Source organism: Balaenoptera borealis (genome assembly GCF_965194805.1).
Source record: "Balaenoptera borealis genome assembly, chromosome: 12".
In the NCBI taxonomy this organism is placed as follows: Eukaryota; Metazoa; Chordata; class Mammalia; order Artiodactyla; family Balaenopteridae; genus Balaenoptera; species Balaenoptera borealis.
The window spans coordinates 8908557-8921641 of NC_138869.1; the positions used below are offsets into that span (position 1 = coordinate 8908557).

The 13085-nt window shown below is 46.9% G+C and overlaps 1 protein-coding gene across 5 annotated transcripts in view; it reads left to right on the forward strand.

Annotated features, from left to right (window-relative positions):
* The first annotated feature begins 8332 nt into the window (after positions 1-8332).
* RAF1 (Raf-1 proto-oncogene, serine/threonine kinase) overlaps positions 8333-13085 on the forward strand; it is a 71940-nt gene continuing 67187 nt past the window's right edge. For 2 of the 5 annotated variants that reach the window (XM_082345904.1, XM_082345903.1), the window contains exon 1: positions 8334-8698. The gene's annotated coding sequence lies outside the window, so the exon portion shown is untranslated. Of the gene's footprint in view, positions 8699-13085 lie in introns of all 5 variants that reach the window. The other 3 variants (XM_082345906.1, XM_082345907.1, XM_082345905.1) reach the window with 3 other exon arrangements.

Here is a 13085-nt window from a genome sequence, read left to right on the forward strand (position 1 = left end):
TAGCCACTGGAGTCCTTCCTCCTGAGGTCCCAGAAATTGTGGGACAAGCCATCCCTGCTAGGCCCTGTCTGCATTCCTACGCCACAGAATCTGTAAGCATAACAAAGTAGATCACGTTTACACCCCTAAGTTCACAGTGGCTTGTTACACAGTGGGGCGACTGGAATGGTAAGGCCCCAGGTTAAACCTGCATGATGCACTGGCAATTTTTAAGACCCCTCCAGGGCCTTATAACCCTGCTGGCCTCTCTCCAGGGTCACCTACATAATTTCAGGGGCCCAGTGCAAAGTGAAGGTGTGGGGCTCTCGTTCATGAAGCAGGAAAAGTTGCCATGAAAGGTACTAAAATGTAGAGCTTTTTCCTTTCTCTAGACCTGTCGTGGCGTTCTGTATCTGCTATTAAACACCGGGCTCCCTGAGGTGTGGGGTTGCTCACAGCGTGAGTGCAGACCCCAAGAGGGGCCCGCGTGGGCCTCCTGGCTGCAGGAGTCCATCCCAGGGCTGGAGGACGAGGATGGCAAAGGTCGCTGGGTGGGGTTGGAGACCTGGAGGCTGGGCAGGAAGGAAGTGCCAGAAAGGAAGGGAGGCAGGCATCCGAGAACCCCTGGGAGGCAGGAGACACGACCATGTGTGAGCGGAGGCTCCGCAGCCCTGAGTGCAGGCTCCGTTGTCCCATCAGATTCACTTACCGAAACACAAATTCAGAGATGAAATTACCAAGAATTTCAAGATTGAAAAAAAAAAAAGAATTTCACGATAGAGACCACAGAGCATTAAACCCCAAGTGCTGGGCCTTCTGAGTGCAAGGGGCCCTGTGTGACTTCCCCAATCTCATGCCCATGCCGCCCACCCTGCCCCTCATGAACACAAGATGCTTTAATAAGGATGTCAGCCTCGCCCAAGCCCTGTGAGGTGGGCCTAATTATACCCGTGCACAGATAAGAAAACCTCTCAGAAAGGTGTATCGGCTTGTTTGCCTGGCGCAGAGTCACACAGCCAAAAGGATAAGGAGATGGAAATTCAGTGTCTGGTTCCAGACCTCAGGCCTTTTCTGCCAGTTGAAGCAGTGAGAGCCTGAGAAAAGGCAGCCCGATGAGGTATGGGGCTGAAGCAGGAAATGCGCAAAAATGCAGAGAAAGGACAGAACACTGAAGGTTGCAGGTGCCAGGGGCGGCTCTGTGGAGACGGGGCCCTGGAGCTGGGATGGAGAGTAGGGAAGAGCATTTCTAGCAGAGGGAATAGCACGAGCTGCTTTGCCACGTGCTCTGGTTTCCACAGGCCTGAGAGGAGAATGGTGGCCGGTCCTGTGACAGGAGACGTCAGGCAGAGGCAGAATTTCAACAGGAAGGGGATGGTGCCCTTTACCAAACGTCATAAAGGGCACTGAGGCCTGGGCTTGGGAAAGCCTTCTGGAGGGCGTGCTCAGTGACAAGGAGACTGTGGGGCTTCGTGGAAGGATGGGTGAGAAAACTGAGCCTGAGTCTAGACCATTTTTGGATAAATTTGACCCTAAAAGGGAAGAAAGAATTACGGTGGTAACTGGAAGGGGGAAAGGGACATTTGAAAGTACGGGCATTTTTCTTTTCCAAGACCTGGCAGACTTGTCCGTTGAGGGCAGAAATCAGGAAGTCAGGAAGAGGTGTGGGAGAGGGGATGAGGGGCAGTGCTCCCTGATCACCCACTGTGTGCCAGGGCACCTACTGCGTGCCACCTTCCCATTTCCTTTCTTCCCAATAACCCGTGAAGGCAAGTGTTTCTACTCCTACATCACCTGAGGGAGAGGCCAAGAATCACAGCAGTGAGGGCAAGGCTGGGATTTGATCACATATTTGCCTGATTTCAGGGCCCATGCCTACTCCTCCGTGCAGAGAGAGGAGGGGCTGGCTGTGTTTACCAGGGAGAAAATATGTGTTCTCCTCATCGGCTGCTGAAATAGGAATATGGTGGAAAGGGGGTGGTGAACAGGGCCTCCTTTGGGAGGTGGGTCTTCATCCACAAGATGTGGTCCAGGGCTGGGAAGAAGAAGGCAGACGTGAGCCTAGGAGGTGGTGGGGGAGGCCCTTGGAGGCTGTGCGATGGCCACGCTCAAAAGGCAGGTGGACCCCCCAGCAGACACTGTAGGTGTGGCTGTGTAGTCAGGGCACCTTTTATCTCCAGGGCCTGTAGCTGAGGAGCTAGAGTAGAAAAGGATGTGGTCCTGGGAAGTGTGGAGAAGCTGGTCAGGCATCCAGGGGCCCAGGCATCCCGGAGGGCACTGCCTCAGGCCTAGCCCTGGAGTCCTGGGTGGTTGATGTCCTGGTGAGGGTCACGCTGAGTTTGTGGGTGGGGGGGAGTGTGAACAATGGAGAAGGTGGTGGGGCTGCTGGGCACACTGTTGACCCCCTCCATCTCTTATTCCCCCATTTCCAGTGTGGACCATTCCATTTGACCTCCAGGCCTGTTTTTTTAAATTAAATTTTTGAGTGGGTAACATGCTCACATGGTTCAACAATTTGAAACTATAAAACATTTAAGCAAAAAGATAAGAAAACTAAACAAGTAAAAATAAGATATACAAAAGAGGGGCTTCCCTGGTGGCACAGTGGTTAAGAATCCGTGTGCCAATGCAGGGGACACGGGTTTGAGCCCTGATCAGGGAAGATCCCACATGCCACGGAGCAAGTAAGCCTGCGTGCCACAACTACTGAGCCTGCCTGCCCAGAGCCCATGCTCCGCAACAAGAGAAGCCACCACAATGAGAAGCCTGCGCACCGCAACGAAGAGTAGCCCCCGCTCGCCGCAGCTAGAGAAAGCCTGCGCACAGCAATGAAGACCCAACACAGCCAAAAATAAATAAAATAAAATAAATTAAAAAAAAAAAGATATACAAAAGAAACCAAAGATTAAATTAAAAAGAAAAAACAAAAAAGTAACAAAAAAAAAGAAAAAGAAGGAAATAAAAATTATAAAAAGTTAGGCAGTGAAAACAATTTTTTCCACTCTGGTACTTCATCTACTGGGATCCCACCCTCCCCCTAGCCTGTGATCACCAGTGGTAGTATTTTGTGTGTCCTTCCCAGTTAATTTAAGCCTTTACCAGTAAATGTTTTCCTTTTCACAAAAAGTGGAATACAGTTCATGCTGTTTTGTCCCTTGGTTCTTTTTCTTTTTCTTTCATTCAACAGTATTTCTTGGACATCTTTCCATACACACATCATTTCACACGTTTACAAGTCCTTCTGTAGGATAAATTCCCGGAAGGAGAATTTCTGGGGCAAAAGGTTTACGCATTTGTAATTCTGATATTGCCAGATTGACTTATGTAGAGATTGTTGCAGTTTATAAGCCCCAAGTAATCTCCGAGGGTGCCCAGGCCTTAATTGTTGCTGGTTTCCAAGATGACTGCACTAGGCTTTCCTGCATGTGACTCCACGGCGTGTATTATGGTTGACCCCCGAGGAGGCAGGTCCTTACCTCCCCGTTACAGACTGCCCTGTTATGGCCTGAGGGAGGTTGACTCTGGCCAGACATCCTTTGCCCTCCAGGTCTCCCCTTCACCATTCTCTCTGGGCACCCCGCCCCACGGAGGTCATCTCCCACCCGAGGGCTGCTTGAGGTTTCCCAAACATAAGTCACACCTCTACGCTTTGGCCCACATTGTTCCCACCTCCTGCCCTGTCCACCCTCCATTCTCAGTCTGGAAAATTCTGACTCTTCCTTTAAGACTCAGCTTCAAGGTTGCCTCTGCAGAGGCCTCCCTGACCCTCCCAGGCAGAACCGGTCACTGCCCCCTTCCCCCGGGTGCCCTCCCACAGAACGCGGCAGCTCCTCGCCATTGGAGCACATTTGGACCAGCTGGTGGGGTAACTGTCTGTTTACATGGCTCTGTCTCTCCAGCACCCAGCCCAGGCTGGGCCCACACGTCAAACTCATCTGTGACTAAAATTAAACTCGCTGTAGAGGTAGGATGGCATGGAAAGGGCACAGGCGTGGGAGTCAGGCTTCTATGACTCCATCCTCTGTCCAGTCCCCGCTGCGCCAGCCCCAGCTCCCCCTCCTTGGCTGTGTTCTGACCACACTGGCCTGCACTCCTTTCCCACTCATGGCCCTTCACGTGCTATTCCGGCTGCTTAGAATGCTCTTCTCCCGGCTCTTTCTCACCTCCAGTGCCCAGCTTAACTATCACCTCCTCCTGAGAAAGGCCTTCCTTGGCTCCTGAGTCTAAAGGCACACCGCCCCCCATTCCTTCGTTCTCTGGTCATTCCCTTCACGGATTTACTACAATCCTGAGTCTCACGTGGATGTGTTGGTTTACCTGTTCGCTGCTTGTCTGCCCCACCGTGACCCTAAAGTCCTTGAGGGCAGAGACTGTGGCTTATTCGCTGCTATGGGCCCAGAGCTAACATGGGGCCTGGCACATACCAGGCACGAGAGAAATCTTCAGCAACTGGATGAGGGATGAACAGAGGAACGGGTCCTGACCCCCACTCCACCACTTCCCAGCTTTGTCCGTAGGTTAATTACCCTCTCTGAGGGGCTCCTCATTTGAAGATCAGGCCTTTTAAGTTGTGATGTGTATTGAAGATTGTGAAAAATGCCTGATTACACGAAGAGGCTCCATAAATGGTAGCTGTTATTTGTGAAGTTTTTCTTTCTTCTGAAAAAATGCACCCTTTTTGGCCAGATTTGGAGAACGTATTGCCCATCTTTCAAAAGAATTCTTTACTGAGGTGTAACAAATGTATAGAAAACTACACACAGCCATTTCTACATACATATGTATATCTACACACTCATGTAACCACCTCCCAAATTAAGAAGTAGAACATTCCAACACCCAGGAAAGTTTCCAGGTTAGCCTCCCCTCATCCCCTTCCCCTACTAATGGACCCCTCCCATTCTTTCCCTCTTCTCTTTGACCTGAGCTCATGGCATGTCCCTTCTTCAAGCCGTTTCTGACTCATTCCTTTCCCCACTTCTGTTCGTCTTCTGAGACCTTTCCTAGTAATTCTAGCTCTCCTGACTTCTCCTACCACCAAACCAGAGGTCTGCAAAGTAGGGGACATGCAACCCAGTGGAGTCCAAGATGGCCCAGCAATTCCACTCCTAGGTATATGCCTGAAAAAAACCGAAAACAGGTACTCAAACAAGTACAGGTACACGCATGCTCATAGCAGCACTATGCACAAGAGCTGAAAGATAGAAACAGCCCAAATGTCCATTGACAGATAATGGATAAACAAACTGTGGTATATACTTACCTACTCAGCCATAAAAAGGAATGAAGTACTGCTATGTGCAACCACGGGGATGAACTTTGAAAACATTATGCTAAGTGAAAGAAACCAGAGCAAAAGGTCACGTATTATATGATTCCATTTACATGAAATATCCAGAACAGAGAAATCCATAGTGATAGAACACATAGTGGTGGTGGTCAGGGGCTGGGTGGGGATGGGAGGGGGAGAAACTGTTTAAAGGGTAAGGGGCTTTACTTTGGAGTGATGGAAGTGTTTTGGAAGTAGAGGTGGTGGTTGTATAACATTGTGAATGTACTAAATGCCACTGAGTTGTTCACTTTAAAATGGCTGATTCTGGGACTTCCCTGGTGGTCTAGCGGTTAAGCATCTGCCTTCCAGTGCAGGGGACGCAGGTTCCATCCCTGGTTGGGGAACTAAGCTCCCACATGCTGTGGGGCAACTAAGCCTACACGCCACAACTACTGAGCCCACACGCCACAACTACTGAGCCTGAGCACCACAATGAAAGATTCCGCATGCTGCAATGAAGGTCCTGCATGCTGTAACTAAGACACGATGCAGCCAAATAAAATAAAATTTTAAAAAATGGCTAATTTCATGTTATGTGTACTTCACCTCAATAAATTATTTTTGAAAAAATGAAGTAGCCACTCTTACTGGTGAGCTGGGAAGTTTGAATGAGGCACAGACTCCTTCAACCTTCTAAGCTGTGAAGTGCTGGGCAAATACCAGCTGGGGGTGGCTGAAGAAAGGAATGGCCTAGGGGTCGGCAAGTGTGGTTTGCTGCTCTGCCCTAAGCAGTAATGATAGGATGATAAGAGTTAACTATAATAATTACAGCTAACACTTCTATAATGTTTAATGTGAACCAGGCACTGTTCCAAGTGCTTTACATCTTAAACTCACTAAATCCTTACAACTCTTAAGAGGTGAGTGCTATCGCTTTTTCATTACAGATGAGGAACTGAGGTTTAAATGACTTATCCAAGTCACAGATGAGGAAGGGGCAGAGTCCAAATTTGAACCTTGGCAGTCCGCCTCAACCCCCAGGCTCTGTGCTAAGTGCTTTTCATGTTTTATCTCATTTAATCCTGTGAGGTACGTATTATTGAGACAGGCTGGGACATGTGATCTGGGACCTGGGACCCTTTACTGCAGTGCTTACACCTGGACAAAATACAAAGAAACTGTAAGGGACTAAAAATAACTGCGTGCATGCAGTTGGGGCAAATTATAGAGAACAAGATACAAACGACCAAAAACCCAGCTGCCACTTCGGAGGTGTCGGGAGCAAAAGCAAGGTACTGCGCATGCCCCCTGCACACAGCACTACCAAAGGGGTGGGCAGACCACCTAAGCCTGACCCTCGACCCGCCCCTACCCTCATCCCTTATAAGGAAACAGCTCGCCACCCACCTGGGGAGCGAGCTTGTTTTCACTCCCCCTTGCTGCAGCAGGGGCCCCAATAAAGCCTTGCCTGAATTTCTTGTCTGGCCTCTGATCAATTTCTATTGATTAAGGAGGCCAAGAACCCTGGCAGGTAACATCATTATTCCTAATTAAAAAAAAAAAAATCCCTTCATGGTCCCTACATGTTCAATGCCTTCCAGTCTTTCCCCTGCATTTATGTATATTTGTGTGTATTTACATATTTATGTATTTATATATTATTTTATTATGTATTTATATATTTATGTATTTATATATAGGTCCACATACTCCTGTCATTATCTCCTCTTCTTCATCTTCATTTCCCTCTATTTTTTTAATATTTATTTATTTGGCTGTGTCGGGTCTTAGTTGCCACAGGTGGGAATTTTCCTTGCGGCACATGGGATCTTTCATTGCGGCGCAGGCTTCTCTCTAGTTGTGGGATGCAGGCTTAGTTGCCCCACTGCATGTGGGATCTTAGCTCCCTGACCAGGGATGGAACCTGCGTCCCCTGCACTGGAAGGTGGATTCTTAACCACTGGACCACCAGGGAAGTCCCTTCATTTCCCTTTATACTGTACATATTACTACCTGAATTTATTATTTATGTTTTCTTTGGGTTTCCCATCTCTGCAAAACAGAGCTTTTGATTACTGTTGACTTCCCAGTACCCAGAACAATGTGTGGTACATAACAGGCTCGCAATAAAAATTTAAATGAATGACTTGTACATGGTATTGGGTAGCTTTGTGTGCCTGTATTTGAATGAATAAAATCATTCTGTACATGTTCTACTTTTTAAAATTTAATGTCCTGGATTAAAAAAAAATCAGTACATAGATCTAGCTCATTCTTTTTAACAGATGGATATCCTGTACTGTGGACCTAGCACCCTTTATTTAACCTGTTTCCTATTTAATTAATCCACATTTTTTCCAGTGTTATCTCTAACACAAACAACATGGTAATAAACATCTTAGCAGGTGCCTTTTTGTGCGTATGTGTACCTATTTCTCTAGCATGAGTGCCTAGAAGTGGACTTGCTGGGAGGAATAGTATATGCATTTAAATGTCCATAGATAACGCCAAATTGCCCTCCCGATATCCATTCCTGCCAGCGCTGGATGAAGGTACACAGCAGGTTTTCACACATCTTGCACCAGATTGGATATTATCAGTCTTTTAAACTTTTTGCCAGTCTGACGGGGGAAAAGGAACCCTCACTTTACAGATGAGGAAACTGAGACTCAGAAAACTTTAGGGACTTTCCCACGTGATGGGCTGCGATTTGCCACTTGATGTGTCCGACTCCAGGGAGGACGGGCCAAAGGTGGACACGGTCCTCTATGCTATGAGTCCTCGGGCACGTCTGGTTATCTCTGGGCCTCGAGATGCCGGCAAGCTGGCCTTCCTCCCCTCGCCAATTCTCAGGCCCCTTTGGGACAGCCAAACCCTGGCCCTTCCCGACTGCCAGCCAATCCAGGGCCAGAGACTACCCGCCCTACTGCCTTCACGGCTCCGAAATGGCGACCAGCGAGATGGCGAGGCCACGCCCCCTGGGAGGCGGGGCCTGAGTTCAGGCCAGAGCGATGGATACCCGAGCCAAGTTTGAAGTCTGCCGGCAGGCGGGCTCGCGCAGAAGCAGAGAGCTTGTGGCGTCGCAGGTCGGGAGGAGGAGCACCGAGTGGAGGGCTCGCTTGCCGGGGCCGCCCGAAAGCGTCTTCAGTGCGGGTGCTGGGGCCGCCATCTTAGATGGCGGGAGTAAGACGAGAAAGAGCGTGAGAAGCGAAGGCTTCCCTGCCGCTCTTCTTGGGCCCCAAAGAGGGCCAGCTGGCCGGGCTTTGGGGTGTGTGCCCTGAGGCGCGGAGTGCGAGAGCGACGATGCGAGGGCTGCCCGGGGCCCCGTCCCCTGGGCTGGGGACGCGCCGAATGTGACCGCCTCCCGCTCCCTCACCCGCCGCGGGGAGGAGGAGCGGACCAGACGCCACAGCCGGACGACTGGACACAGAGGCGGCCGGGCTCCCTCAGGTAGGCTGCAGGGCCGGGCCCGGGATGCCGGGGGAGCCGGGCGGCGGCGGGGCTGAGGGGGCCGGGTTCCCCGGAGGCCCGGCCAAGGCGGCGCTGACGGAGCGGCCCCGCGGCTGCCGGGCGGAGGGCCCGGGCCAGGCCGCTGTCACCCCGGGTGGCGCTGGGCGGGCGGGGGCCCTGGGGCCCGGTGTCATGGCCGGCGAGCCGAGTTCCCGCATCCCCACTCAGGTTTCCTTGTGTTTTGGGGAAACGTGCCGGCACCACCCCTGTACCCGGTGCACATTCCTTATATTTTGGCCACGGGAAAAACCGCCCAGAGCTGTCTCGGATCTGTGTTGTCACTCAGATGGGCTAATGTCTTTTTGGCCGCGGAGTGGGGGACCCGGGCTTGCATCTTCTCTCAAGTAAGTGACACCCTTTTCCGGAAGATGAGAGCAGTCGGGGACGGGAGGAGGAAATAGGTCGGTGCCCCACCACAAAGGCATAGGGGCCTCCCCTTGGGTCTCAGGACTCTGCGGGTACTTAATGAGACATTTGCGATGCTTATACTGACGATTGGCCCCGGGATGCTTTGGAATGAAGATCCAGGGCTCTTGTGTGTGAAGTGAGAGCCTCCAGGACGCTTCATTTCTGCAGCTGCAGAGGCTCTGCAGAGCTAGTCGATGCCCAGAGAGAGGAGTTTGGACATCAGGAGAGGCGAGGCGGCTGTGTTCATTCATTGTTCTCTTTCAGGGGCTCTGGGTGTGCCTCCTGGTATTCATTCTCTGGTGGGAAGAATGATAGGGTCTCCTGTGTCTCCTCGAGATGTGACCGGGTTCTAGAGGATCACCCAGTCTAAGTAGGGAATGGATTCAGCGCACGTTCATCATTTCTGCCTGTTTCGTCCTCTCCGGGCTGAGTGGAGGGAGTCTGCCCTCTGTTAGCTCCCGAGGCATGAACACAATGCGCTGTGATTGGGATGGATTTACCAAGTGTCTTGGGAATTTGGAACAACTAGTTTTGCCTGGGGGAGTTGAGGAAGCTTGTAGACTGGAGGGGACTTTTGTGCTGAGGTTTGGGCTGATGAGTAAGTGCTCATCAGGTGAGGAGGAGGGGAGAGCATGCTAAGTTGGGGGAACAGCTGGTACAAAGGCACGGAGACGTGCAGGAGTTTGGGGAGCAGCAAGCAGTCTGGGGTGCAGGAAGGAAGTGGTGGGAGATTAGGGTCTGAAACAGAAGTTGGCTAGCTTGTGGAGGATCTTTGTTGAAGATAGTGAACTAGTTGATTTAATTGGGATTATTTTAAACGAGTGTTGCTAATTCTCTTTTCTTGCTGATAACTTTATTTCCTCCTTCTCTTGATGTTAAAGCTGATAGTAATTGCACAGATTGACTTTGTTAAACCCAGTTAACATTTTGATAAGGGCTTTATGTCAGATGTTTTGTACTTGCACTGTGGTGAACGGACTGAACTCACATTCCTAGGGATTCTTGCAAACGTTTCTTCTAAAGTTACACTTGCTAACAAAAATGTTGGTTTTATAAATGTAGTATACTCTACTGATACTACATTTTCAGTGGCTGTTGACAATGTAAACCATGCTCCCCAGTCATTTAGAAATTGGCAGATGATATGAAACATCTGAAAAATTGTAGAATGCAAGTGAGTATTTTTGGTTAAGTAAATGTTTTATATAGTAAACTGTTTCTTTGGATTGATTCCGTGGATTCCAATTCTGTTATAAAGTCTTTAGCTCTAGGAACATAATTTTCCCCAAAGATCTGTATTGTGATTAATGTTTATGCTAAAGTGATTATTATGGTATTAACAGACTTCATCTAGCAGTTCCTAAATCTTTCTTGGGTTGTGATGATTATATACCACTGAAGAACCTTTTGGCTTGTTTTCACCCTTATCGCTTCAAGGGATAAGCTGTTGAAAATGCAGCAGAGACGTTTGACCCAGTTGAACGCTGGATACTTGGGAAAATTAACCTGTTACTCTTTCTGTTGTAAAAGCTTATCTTTTAGGTATGTGGTGTTTGTGATGGTAAGTTGTAGTGGAACTGCTTAGTCTTGTTAAACTCTTGTCAGATAGTTTAAAAGATGTATTTCACTCAAGCCTTCTACTTTGAAGGCATACACATTAGAACATATTTTATGGGATTTGGTTTAGCAGAAGAAAACAGTGAGAAGCAGGTTAAGCTGGTCACTTATGATGAAAAGTATCTAAAAGATGAAATGCAGAATGGTTAAACATTAAGTATTGTATTATAACTGCTTTGAGACTGGTTGCTTTTAGTTTAAAACATGCCGTTTGTGAAATCCAAAGTAGGAGTTTGCTCTGAAGATGAAACAACTTCTTGGAAGTTGAATTTGACTTTTCCAGAAGCACCAGATTATTTATTAAATGGAAAATATAATTAATAACTTGAATTACTATTTAAAATAGCCTGTTAGTAGTAGGTGCATGATTCTATCACATTTTAATTCCAGATAAAACTTTGTTAATAACCTATTGCCTAAAAGTAGAAAAATGTTACATGGGAGAGTGCTTTTGTTTGCATGTTAACATAGTAGGCCATACATAATAATCCTGGTTTTGGGAGAAGCTTGTTAGCCAAACAGCATGCCTTAACGTTGACTTGCAGAAGAGAATTTTAAATATTGCCTTTGAAAGGCAGTGGACTAATGTGACAGCGGGACGGGAGTTAATGAAACCACAAAATCGAGCTTTGATTTATTAAAAGGTCTTCTGTTTTTTAAATTGTGCGTGTCATGGAAGTCAGTTCTCCATAACAAATGTCTGTAGTTGGAAAATTGCTCACCTTGGCTAAATTAATTGGGAAATGAAAGAACACTTGGGTTCATTTAGGATAAGGTTGTTTAGGATTTAGGTTGGGGTGTGTGTGAGAGAGTGTGTTTATATTGATGTATGTGTCTGGATGTATAAGAATGCTTATTTGCTAAACTGACCAGGTTGAAAATGTGATACTAGATATTTGTGTTATAATTCAGTTAGTATTTCTGGTATAGGGCTTAACTACCTTGCCTATAATACTCAGGATAGTAATGTCTGGGTATTTTATTCTTGCCTTAAAGTTGTGAGTAAAAATTCCTTAATTACATATCAAAGTTTTCATCTTTAATTTTACAGTGGTTGAGTCATTCTGTTCCTCCTTTTCTCCGAGAATACTTGTGTAGCTCGCAATGATTTTAGTAGTTAACTTCAGATCTGTTAGCATTTCTTCTAAAACTACTCCTAGAATGTCAGTTTAACCAAGGAAAATGTCAGATGGGTGTTGTTCCTTTGTTACTGGTTTTGGCCCAAGCTATCTCAAGTCTCTTTGGCAAATCACTCAAGAAGTGTGTTAATTGCTTCACATTCCAATCAGTGCACATAGTTTTTCTTGAGGAATACTTGACACAGAGTTTTATTTTTAGATCAGATTCTAAGGGATTTTACTGGGTGGGGATTAACAGCCATAAAACTAGTTTGGAATCAAAACCTTTGTGATTTAGAAATTGTTTACATTTTTGGTTAATGAATGGGAAGCTGCAGGCAATGACAGTGTTTTAGGGAACCAAATATGTCTAATTGCTTCTGAGGACCCTTGTAGACTATACCGATGACATCTTTCTACCTGTTGGGTTTCACTTACTATCATCCAGTAGCAAGAGTAAGTACATCTTTACTGTTGTAGTCAAGATGTTGTCTCCTGTTTATTTTCTTCCAACCTGCTAAGGAAGGCAAAAGTAGTCTGATTTCTTTGAAGCTACTTCTTTCTAGGCATCATATTTGGACAAAGTATTTACCTTTTTCCACCCATAAACATTTCTGATGGAAGAATCAGGCCAGTTAATGTTTAACTATGTTAATAGGTCTTTAAAGTTATGACATTCTTAATCTGGGTTTTATGGAGGCATACTTTTCAATCTCAGATAGCTTTTAACATCTGTCCTTTAGCTAGGTTTGGGGTAGATGAAATACTGAGTTTTCCTTAGAAGAACATGATTCTTGTTCTCTGTGGCAAATCTCATTAGGAAGCTCAGAGCTTTTGGGAGAGGCATTTCCCTGGATCCAGATAGATCATTCAGAAAGGAACTCCCATTTGCGTTTAAGAAAGTTTGTTTACAGTAGAAAAAACTAGAAAAAGTTCAAATGTACTACAATAATAAAATGATTAAGTAAACTGTGGTACAGCCGCTTATGGAGCCCTGTGCTTTTCATTAACTATGGCGTATATGAAGCATTTATGACACGGGAAATGCTATATCCGAATGATTACAGTTGTGTTAAAAAACAAAACATAATACAATGGAATATTATTACTCAGTAATAAAAAGAAATGATGTACTGATACATTCTCCAATATGTATAAACCTTGCAAACATTATGTTAAATGAA